The following is a 12,687-nucleotide window of genomic DNA, read 5'->3' on the forward strand; positions in this document are numbered from 1 at the left end:
ACAGTGGAGCTGAGATGGGCAAGACACGTGTCTCACAGGCTGGCAGCACACCAAGACAGTGGCAGGAAACTATGCTAACAAGGAAAGAGAAAAGTCACGTGTCTCGTGGCCTTCCCACCATTAGACAGTAGTCTGCGCAAGAAAACATCCAACAGTGACAGGACAACCAAGCAAATGACAAACGCCGTGCTGAATAAAGTCATCTTACATGACATTTCGTACAAAGGCCCAGATCATGGGGATGATCGCGCAGCAGAAGCAGCAAGTATCAGAGCCACCGAACCTGGGGTGAGTTACACGAGGAGAAAGGGCGACATGGGGACAGGGGCTATGGGCTCAGGGAACAGCTACCACAATGCAACCTCGGGTGTGGGGATGCCACTCATTGCGGGTACTGCCCTGGGATTTCCTTTTAGAAAGAATCGCTGGTTAAAGTGTAGTGCACAAAAAACCCAACTCCTCGATTACACTATTAGATAACATCCTTTAACTGCCCCACCCACCCTGTGTGAGTCTCACCCACTTCCCGCCTGCTCCCTCTAGTCTGAGAGTTGTATCTCCACAAAAAACACACAGTGGGGCTCAATGAGCTGCTCATGTCTGACATGGACACCTAAGCAGTGCTGGATTCACAACCTGAAAGCCTGCAAAGGAAAGTGTGCCCGGCAGAAGATAAGCTGCCTGGCAACTCAGAACCTTCTTCTAAGAGAAGTAAGACATGTCACAATGGAGTCTAAGCCTACCTGTCTTATGCCAGGACCTTAGAGCTGCAGGCAGGAGCACAAAGGTAAAAACATATATTGAGTCCCAACACGCTCACTGCGGTGGTTGGTCTCTGTGGCGCAATTGGTTAGCGCGTTCGGCTGTTAACCGAAAGGTTGGTGGTTCAAGCCCACCCAGGGACGTATGCTTTTGCCTACATCAAGTCCTGAATTAAAACACAGCTGTCTGGCTTTGCTCTTAGAGCTCTCGCTTTGCCTGCATGACATGCTCTATCTCAACATTTCTATCTTCTCTCATCTCTTCACCTCTAGTCATTTCCACCAATAGGACTGGAAACGGGCCACCAAGCCTTCTACTTTAACCACAGGCGTACTGAGGGCCAATAAAAGGCACAGAAGCATTTCTTGATCCGGGGCTGAGAACTGCATGCACAGGGACCTCGTGGCGCAACGGTAGCGCGTCTGACTCCAGATCAGAAGGTTGCGTGTTCAAATCACGTCGGGGTCACTCTTTGACATTTTTTTCCCCACCAAGTCTATATCTCTGACTTCTAAAGCAAAGCCAAAAGAAGGACGCTTTGCATTGGCCGGGAATCGAACCCGGGCCTACCGCGTGGCAGGCGAGAATTCTACCACTGAACCACCAATGCTTCACTTACATAGGCTGAGCAGAGAGCCCTGCCGTAGACAGTAGTGATGAGGCCCATGCATTCGCATGGGACACCTATGAACAAAGTTTGCATGGCAAGCCTTGGACTGCCAAACGTTCACATGCTGATGGCAGGAATCAGATGCAGGAGACTGAAACTATGAATGTTTCTGCTTTTGCTAAGGACAGTGGTTTGGGGCCAGTGTTGTGCTTGACAGAGCACGACATCAGCCTGCTCTCTGGCTGCTCCCGGGAGATGTGGCTGACAGAAAGCACCCTCCAGACCACCAGCAATCTTGTGTTTCACAACATGCCACTGTCACTGGACTTTCCTTCTGGGAAAGCCTAGTCACTGACCTGGCCAGATTCCCTGTCCTCCCCAAAATCCTGGGGAGAAACGGGCAGAGTTCTGCGCCCTGCGCCCTCTTTCGCGTCCCTAACACGCTCCCAACGCGCCCTACAGCCCTGGTCGGGCACAGCCCTGGTCGGGCTCATACCACTGGGGCCTCTGCCGAGGAAGAGCCCCGGAAGCCTAGGGCCAGGCCTATTGCACAGGCATCTTAGACCAGGCCATTCCGGGATTGCTGTGTTTCACGTCCTGCCCTTCAACACTCCTGGGAGGGCTTTCCCTGAGAACCCTCATGTCTCTGCCCTCCCAGGAGGCTGTGGTTCTATGCAAAATAGGGGGTGCACCACGGGCCGTCCCCTTTCCTCTCTCTCGCCAATATCTTTCACCAAAGCTGAGCCCTGCAGGTAAATGTATCTATCTGGCTGAGGGGCCAGGGAGGGCCTTTGCCTGCAGTCTTACAAGCCAGAGTGCAGAGAAGGCAGCAGCTCTGGGACCGGGACTCTGCTCAAAGACATATCTAACATGCCACAGTGGAGCTGAGATGGGCAAGACACGTGTCTTACAGGCAGGCAGCACAACAAGACAGTGGCAGGAAACTATGCTAACAAGGAAAGAGAAAAGTCACGTGTCTCGTGGCCTTCCCACCATTAGACAGTAGTCTGCGCAAGAAAACATCCAACAGTGACAGGACAACCAAGCAAATGACAAACGCCGTGCTGAATAAAGTCATCTTACATGACATTTCGTACAAAGGCCCAGATCATGGGGATGATCGCGCAGCAGAAGCAGCAAGTATCAGAGCCACCGAACCTGGGGTGAGTTACACGAGGAGAAAGGGTGACATGGGGACAGGGGCTATGGGCTCAGGGAACAGCTACCACAATGCAACCTCGGGTGTGGGGATGCCACTCATTGCGGGTACTGCCCTGGGATTTCCTTTTAGAAAGAATCGCTGGTTAAAGTGTAGTGCACAAAAAACTCAACTCCTCGATTACACTATAAGATAACATCCTTTAACTGCCCCACCCACCCTGTGTGAGTCTCACCCACTTCCCGCCTGCTCCCTCTAGTCTGAGAGTTGTATCTCCACAAAAAACACACAGTGGGGCTCAATGAGCTGCTCATGTCTGACATGGACACCTAAGCAGTGCTGGATTCACAACCTGAAAGCCTGCAAAGGAAAGTGTGCCCGGCAGAAGATAAGCTGCCTGGCAACTCAGAACCTTCTTCTAAGAGAAGTAAGACATGTCACAATGGAGTCTAAGCCTACCTGTCTTATGCCAGGACCTTAGAGCTGCAGGCAGGAGCACAAAGGTAAAAACATATATTGAGTCCCAAAAGCTCACTCCGGTGGTTGGTCTCTGTGGCGCAATCGGTTAGCGCGTTCGGCTGTTAACCGAAAGGTTGGTGGTTCAAGCCCACCCAGGGACGTATGCTTTTGCCTACATCAAGTCCTGAATTAAAACACAGCTGTCTGGCTTTGCTCTTAGAGCTCTCGCTTTGCCTGCGTGACATGCTCTATCTCAACATTTCTATCTTCTCTCATCTCTTCACCTCTAGTCATTTCCACCAATAGGACTGGAAACGGGCCACCAAGCCTTCTACTTTAACCACAGGCGTACTGAGGGCCAATAAAAGGCACAGAAGCATTTCTTGATCCGGGGCTGAAAACTGCATGCACAGGGACCTCGTGGCGCAACGGTAGCGCGTCTGACTCCAGATCAGAAGGTTGCGTGTTCAAATCACGTCGGGGTCACTCTTTGACATTTTTTTGCCCACCAAGTCTATATCTCTGACTTCTAAAGCAAAGCCAAAAGAAGGGCGCTTTGCATTGGCCGGGAATCGAACCCGGGCCTCCCGCGTGGCAGGCGAGAATTCTACCACTGAACCACCAATGCTTCACTTACATAGGCTGAGCAGAGAGCCCTGCCGTAGACAGTAGTGATGAGGCCCATGCATTCGCATGGGACACCTATGAACAAAGTTTGCATGGCAAGCCTTGGACTGCCAAACGTTCACATGCTGATGGCAGGAATCAGATGCAGGAGACTGAAACTATGAATGTTTCTGCTTTTGCTAAGGACAGTGGTTTGGGGCCAGTGTTGTGCTTGACAGAGCACGACATCAGCCTGCTCTCTGGCTGCTCCCGGGAGAAGTGGCTGACAGAAAGCACCCTCCAGACCACCAGCAATCTTGTGTTTCACAACATGCCACTGTCACTGGACTTTCCTTCTGGGAAAGCCTAGTCACTGACCTGGCCAGATTCCCTGTCCTCCCCAAAATCCTGGGGAGAAACGGGCAGAGTTCTGCGCCCTGCGCCCTCTTTCGCGTCCCTAACGCGCTCCCAACGCGCCCTACAGCCCTGGTCGGGCACAGCCCTGGTCGGGCTCATACCACTGGGGCCTCTGCCGAGGAAGAGCCCCGGAAGCCTAGGGCCAGGCCTATTGCACAGGCATCTTAGACCAGGCCATTCCGGGATTGCTGTGTTTCACGTCCTGCCCTTCAACACTCCTGGGAGGGCTTTCCCTGAGAACCCTCATGTCTCTGCCCTCCCAGGAGGCTGTGGTTCTATGCAAAATAGGGGGTGCACCACGGGCCGTCCCCTTTCCTCTCTCTCGCCAATATCTTTCACCAAAGCTGAGCCCTGCAGGTAAATGTATCTATCTGGCTGAGGGGCCAGGGAGGGCCTTTGCCTGCAGTCTTACAAGCCAGAGTGCAGAGAAGGCGGCAGCTCTGGGACCGGGACTCTGCTCAAAGACATATCTAACATGCCACAGTGGAGCTGAGATGGGCAAGACACGTGTCTCACAGGCAGGCAGCACAACAAGACAGTGGCAGGAAACTATGCTAACAAGGAAAGAGAAAAGTCACGTGTCTCGTGGCCTTCCCACCATTAGACAGTAGTCTGCGCAAGAAAACATCCAACAGTGACAGGACAACCAAGCAAATGACAAACGCCGTGCTGAATAAAGTCATCTTACATGACATTTCGTACAAAGGCCCAGATCATGGGGATGATCGCGCAGAAGCAGCAAGTATCAGAGCCACCGAACCTGAGGTGAGTTACACGAGGAGAAAGGGCGACATGGGGACAGGGGCTAGGGGCTCAGGGAACAGCTACCACAATGCAACCTCGGGTGTGGGGATGCCACTCATTGCGGGTAATGCCCTGGGATTTCCTTTTAGAAAGAATCGCTGGTTAAAGTGTAGTGCACAAAAAACCCAACTCCTCGATTACACTATTAGATAACATCCTTTAACTGCCCCACCCACCCTGTGTGAGTCATACCCACTTCCCGCCTGCTCCCTCTAGTCTGAGAGTTGTATCTCCACAAAAAACACACAGTGGGGCTCAATGAGCTGCTCATGTCTGACATGGACACCTAAGCAGTGCTGGATTCACAACCTGAAAGCCTGCAAAGGAAAGTGTGCCCGGCAGAAGATAAGCTGCCTGGCAACTCAGAACCTTCTTCTAAGAGAAGTAAGACATGTCACAATGGAGTCTAAGCCTACCTGTCTTATGCCAGGACCTTAGAGCTGCAGGCAGGAGCACAAAGGTAAAAACATATATTGAGTCCCAAAAGCTCACTCCGGTGGTTGGTCTCTGTGGCGCAATCGGTTAGCGCGTTCGGCTGTTAACCGAAAGGTTGGTGGTTCAAGCCCACCCAGGGACGTATGCTTTTGCCTACATCAAGTCCTGAATTAAAACACAGCTGTCTGGCTTTGCTCTTAGAGCTCTCGCTTTGCCTGCGTGACATGCTCTATCTCAACATTTCTATCTTCTCTCATCTCTTCACCTCTAGTCATTTCCACCAATAGGACTGGAAACGGGCCACCAAGCCTTCTACTTTAACCACAGGCGTACTGAGGGCCAATAAAAGGCACAGAAGCATTTCTTGATCCGGGGCTGAAAACTGCATGCACAGGGACCTCGTGGCGCAACGGTAGCGCGTCTGACTCCAGATCAGAAGGTTGCGTGTTCAAATCACGTCGGGGTCACTCTTTGAAATTTTTTTGCCCACCAAGTCTATATCTCTGACTTCTAAAGCAAAGCCAAAAGAAGGGCGCTTTGCATTGGCCGGGAATCGAACCCGGGCCTCCCGCGTGGCAGGCGAGAATTCTACCACTGAACCACCAATGCTTCACTTACATAGGCTGAGCAGAGAGCCCTGCCGTAGACAGTAGTGATGAGGCCCATGCATTCGCATGGGACACCTATGAACAAAGTTTGCATGGCAAGCCTTGGACTGCCAAACGTTCACATGCTGATGGCAGGAATCAGATGCAGGAGACTGAAACTATGAATGTTTCTGCTTTTGCTAAGGACAGTGGTTTGGGGCCAGTGTTGTGCTTGACAGAGCACGACATCAGCCTGCTCTCTGGCTGCTCCCGGGAGAAGTGGCTGACAGAAAGCACCCTCCAGACCACCAGCAATCTTGTGTTTCACAACATGCCACTGTCACTGGACTTTCCTTCTGGGAAAGCCTAGTCACTGACCTGGCCAGATTCCCTGTCCTCCCCAAAATCCTGGGGAGAAACGGGCAGAGTTCTGCGCCCTGCGCCCTCTTTCGCGTCCCTAACGCGCTCCCAACGCGCCCTACAGCCCTGGTCGGGCACAGCCCTGGTCGGGCTCATACCACTGGGGCCTCTGCCGAGGAAGAGCCCCGGAAGCCTAGGGCCAGGCCTATTGCACAGGCATCTTAGACCAGGCCATTCCGGGATTGCTGTGTTTCACGTCCTGCCCTTCAACACTCCTGGGAGGGCTTTCCCTGAGAACCCTCATGTCTCTGCCCTCCCAGGAGGCTGTGGTTCTATGCAAAATAGGGGGTGCACCACGGGCCGTCCCCTTTCCTCTCTCTCGCCAATATCTTTCACCAAAGCTGAGCCCTGCAGGTAAATGTATCTATCTGGCTGAGGGGCCAGGGAGGGCCTTTGCCTGCAGTCTTACAAGCCAGAGTGCAGAGAAGGCGGCAGCTCTGGGACCGGGACTCTGCTCAAAGACATATCTAACATGCCACAGTGGAGCTGAGATGGGCAAGACACGTGTCTCACAGGCAGGCAGCACAACAAGACAGTGGCAGGAAACTATGCTAACAAGGAAAGAGAAAAGTCACGTGTCTCGTGGCCTTCCCACCATTAGACAGTAGTCTGCGCAAGAAAACATCCAACAGTGACAGGACAACCAAGCAAATGACAAACGCCGTGCTGAATAAAGTCATCTTACATGACATTTCGTACAAAGGCCCAGATCATGGGGATGATCGCGCAGAAGCAGCAAGTATCAGAGCCACCGAACCTGAGGTGAGTTACACGAGGAGAAAGGGCGACATGGGGACAGGGGCTAGGGGCTCAGGGAACAGCTACCACAATGCAACCTCGGGTGTGGGGATGCCACTCATTGCGGGTAATGCCCTGGGATTTCCTTTTAGAAAGAATCGCTGGTTAAAGTGTAGTGCACAAAAAACCCAACTCCTCGATTACACTATTAGATAACATCCTTTAACTGCCCCACCCACCCTGTGTGAGTCTCACCCACTTCCCGCCTGCTCCCTCTAGTCTGAGAGTTGTATCTCCACAAAAAACACACAGTGGGGCTCAATGAGCTGCTCATGTCTGACATGGACACCTAAGCAGTGCTGGATTCACAACCTGAAAGCCTGCAAAGGAAAGTGTGCCCGGCAGAAGATAAGCTGCCTGGCAACTCAGAACCTTCTTCTAAGAGAAGTAAGACATGTCACAATGGAGTCTAAGCCTACCTGTCTTATGCCAGGACCTTAGAGCTGCAGGCAGGAGCACAAAGGTAAAAACATATATTGAGTCCCAACACGCTCACTGCGGTGGTTGGTCTCTGTGGCGCAATCGGTTAGCGTGTTCGGCTGTGAACCGAAAGGTTGGTGGTTCAAGCCCACCCAGGGACGTATGCTTTTGCCTACATCAAGTCCTGAATTAAAACACAGCTGTCTGGCTTTGCTCTTAGAGCTCTCGCTTTGCCTGCGTGACATGCTCTATCTCAACATTTCTATCTTCTCTCATCTCTTCACCTCTAGTCATTTCCACCAATAGGACTGGAAACGGGACACCAAGCCTTCTACTTTAACCACAGGCGTACTGAGGGCCAATAAAAGGCACAGAAGCATTTCTTGATCCGGGGCTGAGAACTGCATGCACAGGGACCTCGTGGCGCAACGGTAGCGCGTCTGACTCCAGATCAGAAGGTTGCATGTTCAAATCACGTCGGGGTCACTCTTTGACATTTTTTTTCCCACCAAGTCTATATCTCTGACTTCTAAAGCAAAGCCAAAAGAAGGGCGCTTTGCATAGGCCGGGAATCGAACCCGGGCCTCCCGCGTGGCAGGCGAGAATTCTACCACTGAACCACCAATGCTTCACTTACATAGGCTGAGCAGAGAGCCCTGCCGTAGACAGTAGTGATGAGGCCCATGCATTCGCATGGGACACCTATGAACAAAGTTTGCATGGCAAGCCTTGGACTGCTAAACGTTCACATGCTGATGGCAGGAATCAGATGCAGGAGACTGAAACTATGAATGTTTCTGCTTTTGCTAAGGACAGTGGTTTGGGGCCAGTGTTGTGCTTGACAGAGCACGACATCAGCCTGCTCTCTGGCTGCTCCCGGGAGAAGTGGCTGACAGAAAGCACCCTCCAGACCACCAGCAATCTTGTGTTTCACAACATGCCACTGTCACTGGACTTTCCTTCTGGGAAAGCCTAGTCACTGACCTGGCCAGATTCCCTGTCCTCCCCAAAATCCTGGGGAGAAACGGGCAGAGTTCTGCGCCCTGCACCCTGTTTCGCGTCCCTAACGCGCTCCCAACGCGCCCTACAGCCCTGGTCGGGCACAGCCCTGGTCGGGCTCATACCACTGGGGCCTCTGCCGAGGAAGAGCCCCGGAAGCCTAGGGCCAGGCCTATTGCACAGGCATCTTAGACCAGGCCATTCCGGGATTGCTGTGTTTCACGTCCTGCCCTTCAACACTCCTGGGAGGGCTTTCCCTGAGAACCCTCCTGTCTCTGCCCTCCCAGGAGGCTGTGGTTCTATGCAAAATAGGGGGTGCACCACGGGCCGTCCCCTTTCCTCTCTCTCGCCAATATCTTTCACCAAAGCTGAGCCCTGCAGGTAAATGTATCTATCTGGCTGAGGGGCCAGGGAGGGCCTTTGCCTGCAGTCTTACAAGCCAGAGTGCAGAGAAGGCAGCAGCTCTGGGACCGGGACTCTGCTCAAAGACATATCTAACATGCCACAGTGGAGCTGAGATGGGCAAGACACGTGTCTCACAGGCAGGCAGCACAACAAGACAGTGGCAGGAAACTATGCTAACAAGGAAAGAGAAAAGTCACGTGTCTCGTGGCCTTCCCACCATTAGACAGTAGTCTGCGCAAGAAAACATCCAACAGTGACAGGACAACCAAGCAAATGACAAACGCTGTGCTGAATAAAGTCATCTTACATGACATTTCGTACAAAGGCCCAGATCATGGGGATGATCGCGCAGAAGCAGCAAGTATCAGAGCCACCGAACCTGAGGTGAGTTACACGAGGAGAAAGGGCGACATGGGGACAGGGGCTAGGGGCTCAGGGAACAGCTACCACAATGCAACCTCGGGTGTGGGGATGCCACTCATTGCGGGTACTGCCCTGGGATTTCCTTTTAGAAAGAATCGCTGGTTAAAGTGTAGTGCACAAAAAACCCAACTCCTCGATTACACTATTAGATAACATCCTTTAACTGCCCCACCCACCCTGTGTGAGTCTCACCCACTTCCCGCCTGCTCCCTCTAGTCTGAGAGTTGTATCTCCACAAAAAACACACAGTGGGGCTCAATGAGCTGCTCATGTCTGACATGGACATCTAAGCAGTGCTGGATTCACAACCTGAAAGCCTGCAAAGGAAAGTGTGCCCGGCAGAAGATAAGCTGCCTGGCAACTCAGAACCTTCTTCTAAGAGAAGTAAGACATGTCACAATGGAGTCTAAGCCTACCTGTCTTATGCCAGGACCTTAGAGCTGCAGGCAGGAGCACAAAGGTAAAAACATATATTGAGTCCCAACACGCTCACTGCGGTGGTTGGTCTCTGTGGCGCAATCGGTTAGCGCGTTCGGCTGTTAACCGAAAGGTTGGTGGTTCAAGCCCACCCAGGGACGTATGCTTTTGCCTACATCAAGTCCTGAATTAAAACACAGCTGTCTGGCTTTGCTCTTAGAGCTCTCGCTTTGCCTGCGTGACATGCTCTATCTCAACATTTCTATCTTCTCTCATCTCTTCACCTCTAGTCATTTCCACCAATAGGACTGGAAACGGGCCACCAAGCCTTCTACTTTAACCACAGGCGTACTGAGGGCCAATAAAAGGCACAGAAGCATTTCTTGATCCGGGGCTGAGAACTGCATGCACAGGGACCTCGTGGCGCAACGGTAGCGCGTCTGACTCCAGATCAGAAGGTTGCGTGTTCAAATCACGTCGGGGTCACTCTTTGACATTTTTTTCCCCACCAAGTCTATATCTCTGACTTCTAAAGCAAAGCCAAAAGAAGGGCGCTTTGCATTGGCTGGGAATCGAACCCGGGCCTCCCGCGTGTCAGGCGAGAATTCTACCACTGAACCACCAATGCTTCACTTACATAGGCTGAGCAGAGAGCCCTGCCGTAGACAGTAGTGATAAGGCCCATGCATTCGCATGGGACACCTATGAACAAAGTTTGCATGGCAAGCCTTGGACTGCCAAACGTTCACATGCTGATGGCAGGAATCAGATGCAGGAGACTGAAACTATGAATGTTTCTGCTTTTGCTAAGGACAGTGGTTTGGGGCCAGTGTTGTGCTTGACAGAGCACGACATCAGCCTGCTCTCTGGCTGCTCCCGGGAGAAGTGGCTGACAGAAAGCACCCTCCAGACCACCAGCAATCTTGTGTTTCACAACATGCCACTGTCACTGGACTTTCCTTCTGGGAAAGCCTAGTCACTGACCTGGCCAGATTCCCTGTCCTCCCCAAAATCCTGGGGAGAAACGGGCAGAGTTCTGCGCCCTGCGCCCTCTTTCGCGTCCCTAACGCGCTCCCAACGCGCCCTACAGCCCTGGTCGGGCACAGCCCTGGTCGGGCTCATACCACTGGGGCCTCTGCCGAGGAAGAGCCCCGGAAGCCTAGGGCCAGGCCTATTGCACAGGCATCTTAGACCAGGCCATTCCGGGATTGCTGTGTTTCACGTCCTGCCCTTCAACACTCCTGGGAGGGCTTTCCCTGAGAACCCTCATGTCTCTGCCCTCCCAGGAGGCTGTGGTTCTATGCAAAATAGGGGGTGCACCACGGGCCGTCCCCTTTCCTCTCTCTCGCCAATATCTTTCACCAAAGCTGAGCCCTGCAGGTAAATGTATCTATCTGGCTGAGGGGCCAGGGAGGGCCTTTGCCTGCAGTCTTACAAGCCAGAGTGCAGAGAAGGCAGCAGCTCTGGGACCGGGACTCTGCTCAAAGACATATCTAACATGCCACAGTGGAGCTGAGATGGGCAAGACACGTGTCTCACAGGCTGGCAGCACACCAAGACAGTGGCAGGAAACTATGCTAACAAGGAAAGAGAAAAGTCACGTGTCTCGTGGCCTTCCCACCATTAGACAGTAGTCTGCGCAAGAAAACATCCAACAGTGACAGGACAACCAAGCAAATGACAAACGCCGTGCTGAATAAAGTCATCTTACATGACATTTCGTACAAAGGCCCAGATCATGGGGATGATCGCGCAGCAGAAGCAGCAAGTATCAGAGCCACCGAACCTGGGGTGAGTTACACGAGGAGAAAGGGCGACATGGGGACAGGGGCTATGGGCTCAGGGAACAGCTACCACAATGCAACCTCGGGTGTGGGGATGCCACTCATTGCGGGTACTGCCCTGGGATTTCCTTTTAGAAAGAATCGCTGGTTAAAGTGTAGTGCACAAAAAACCCAACTCCTCGATTACACTATTAGATAACATCCTTTAACTGCCCCACCCACCCTGTGTGAGTCTCACCCACTTCCCGCCTGCTCCCTCTAGTGTGAGAGTTGTATCTCCACAAAAAACACACAGTGGGGCTCAATGAGCTGCTCATGTCTGACATGGACACCTAAGCAGTGCTGGATTCACAACCTGAAAGCCTGCAAAGGAAAGTGTGCCCGGCAGAAGATAAGCTGCCTGGCAACTCAGAACCTTCTTCTAAGAGAAGTAAGACATGTCACAATGGAGTCTAAGCCTACCTGTCTTATGCCAGGACCTTAGAGCTGCAGGCAGGAGCACAAAGGTAAAAACATATATTGAGTCCCAAAAGCTCACTGCGGTGGTTGGTCTCTGTGGCGCAATCGGTTAGCGCGTTCGGCTGTTAACCGAAAGGTTGGTGGTTCAAGCCCACCCAGGGACGTATGCTTTTGCCTACATCAAGTCCTGAATTAAAACACAGCTGTCTGGCTTTGCTCTTAGAGCTCTCGCTTTGCCTGCGTGACATGCTCTATCTCAACATTTCTATCTTCTCTCATCTCTTCACCTCTAGTCATTTCCACCAATAGGACTGGAAACGGGCCACCAAGCCTTCTACTTTAACCACAGGCGTACTGAGGGCCAATAAAAGGCACAGAAGCATTTCTTGATCCGGGGCTGAGAACTGCATGCACAGGGACCTCGTGGCGCAACGGTAGCGCGTCTGACTCCAGATCAGAAGGTTGCGTGTTCAAATCACGTCGGGGTCACTCTTTGACATTTTTTTGCCCACCAAGTCTATATCTCTGACTTCTAAAGCAAAGCCAAAAGAAGGGCGCTTTGCATTGGCCGGGAATCGAACCCGGGCCTCCCGCGTGGCAGGCGAGAATTCTACCACTGAACCACCAATGCTTCACTTACATAAGCTGAGCAGAGAGCCCTGCCGTAGACAGTAGTGATGAGGCCCATGCATTCGCATGGGACACCTATGAACAAAGTTTGCA

General features: G+C 52.4%; 15 non-coding genes across 15 annotated transcripts; 11 read left to right on the plus strand and 4 right to left on the minus strand.

Moving 5' to 3' along the window:
• The first annotated feature begins 831 nt into the window (after window positions 1-831).
• TRNAN-GUU (transfer RNA asparagine (anticodon GUU)) lies at window positions 832-905 on the plus strand. The gene has a single exon. It is a non-coding gene; the product is annotated as a tRNA-Asn (tRNA).
• A 253-nt stretch (window positions 906-1,158) lies between these two features.
• On the plus strand, window positions 1,159-1,230 carry TRNAW-CCA (transfer RNA tryptophan (anticodon CCA)). The gene has a single exon. It is a non-coding gene; the product is annotated as a tRNA-Trp (tRNA).
• A 1,847-nt stretch (window positions 1,231-3,077) lies between these two features.
• On the plus strand, window positions 3,078-3,151 carry TRNAN-GUU (transfer RNA asparagine (anticodon GUU)). The gene has a single exon. It is a non-coding gene; the product is annotated as a tRNA-Asn (tRNA).
• A 253-nt stretch (window positions 3,152-3,404) lies between these two features.
• TRNAW-CCA (transfer RNA tryptophan (anticodon CCA)) lies at window positions 3,405-3,476 on the plus strand. The gene has a single exon. It is a non-coding gene; the product is annotated as a tRNA-Trp (tRNA).
• A 71-nt stretch (window positions 3,477-3,547) lies between these two features.
• On the minus strand, window positions 3,548-3,618 carry TRNAG-GCC (transfer RNA glycine (anticodon GCC)). The gene has a single exon. It is a non-coding gene; the product is annotated as a tRNA-Gly (tRNA).
• Window positions 3,619-5,320: 1,702 nt separating this feature from the next.
• On the plus strand, window positions 5,321-5,394 carry TRNAN-GUU (transfer RNA asparagine (anticodon GUU)). Its single transcript has one exon. It is a non-coding gene; the product is annotated as a tRNA-Asn (tRNA).
• A 253-nt stretch (window positions 5,395-5,647) lies between these two features.
• TRNAW-CCA (transfer RNA tryptophan (anticodon CCA)) lies at window positions 5,648-5,719 on the plus strand. The gene has a single exon. It is a non-coding gene; the product is annotated as a tRNA-Trp (tRNA).
• Window positions 5,720-5,790: 71 nt separating this feature from the next.
• On the minus strand, window positions 5,791-5,861 carry TRNAG-GCC (transfer RNA glycine (anticodon GCC)). The gene has a single exon. It is a non-coding gene; the product is annotated as a tRNA-Gly (tRNA).
• Window positions 5,862-7,564: 1,703 nt separating this feature from the next.
• On the plus strand, window positions 7,565-7,638 carry TRNAH-GUG (transfer RNA histidin (anticodon GUG)). The gene has a single exon. It is a non-coding gene; the product is annotated as a tRNA-His (tRNA).
• Window positions 7,639-9,808: 2,170 nt separating this feature from the next.
• Window positions 9,809-9,882, plus strand: TRNAN-GUU (transfer RNA asparagine (anticodon GUU)). Its single transcript has one exon. It is a non-coding gene; the product is annotated as a tRNA-Asn (tRNA).
• A 253-nt stretch (window positions 9,883-10,135) lies between these two features.
• On the plus strand, window positions 10,136-10,207 carry TRNAW-CCA (transfer RNA tryptophan (anticodon CCA)). Its single transcript has one exon. It is a non-coding gene; the product is annotated as a tRNA-Trp (tRNA).
• A 71-nt stretch (window positions 10,208-10,278) lies between these two features.
• TRNAV-GAC (transfer RNA valine (anticodon GAC)) lies at window positions 10,279-10,349 on the minus strand. The gene has a single exon. It is a non-coding gene; the product is annotated as a tRNA-Val (tRNA).
• A 1,705-nt stretch (window positions 10,350-12,054) lies between these two features.
• Window positions 12,055-12,128, plus strand: TRNAN-GUU (transfer RNA asparagine (anticodon GUU)). Its single transcript has one exon. It is a non-coding gene; the product is annotated as a tRNA-Asn (tRNA).
• Window positions 12,129-12,381: 253 nt separating this feature from the next.
• On the plus strand, window positions 12,382-12,453 carry TRNAW-CCA (transfer RNA tryptophan (anticodon CCA)). The gene has a single exon. It is a non-coding gene; the product is annotated as a tRNA-Trp (tRNA).
• A 71-nt stretch (window positions 12,454-12,524) lies between these two features.
• On the minus strand, window positions 12,525-12,595 carry TRNAG-GCC (transfer RNA glycine (anticodon GCC)). The gene has a single exon. It is a non-coding gene; the product is annotated as a tRNA-Gly (tRNA).
• Window positions 12,596-12,687: the final 92 nt, after the last annotated feature.

Source organism: Pleurodeles waltl, chromosome 4_1, assembly GCF_031143425.1.
Source record: "Pleurodeles waltl isolate 20211129_DDA chromosome 4_1, aPleWal1.hap1.20221129, whole genome shotgun sequence".
In the NCBI taxonomy this organism is placed as follows: domain Eukaryota; kingdom Metazoa; phylum Chordata; class Amphibia; order Caudata; family Salamandridae; genus Pleurodeles; species Pleurodeles waltl.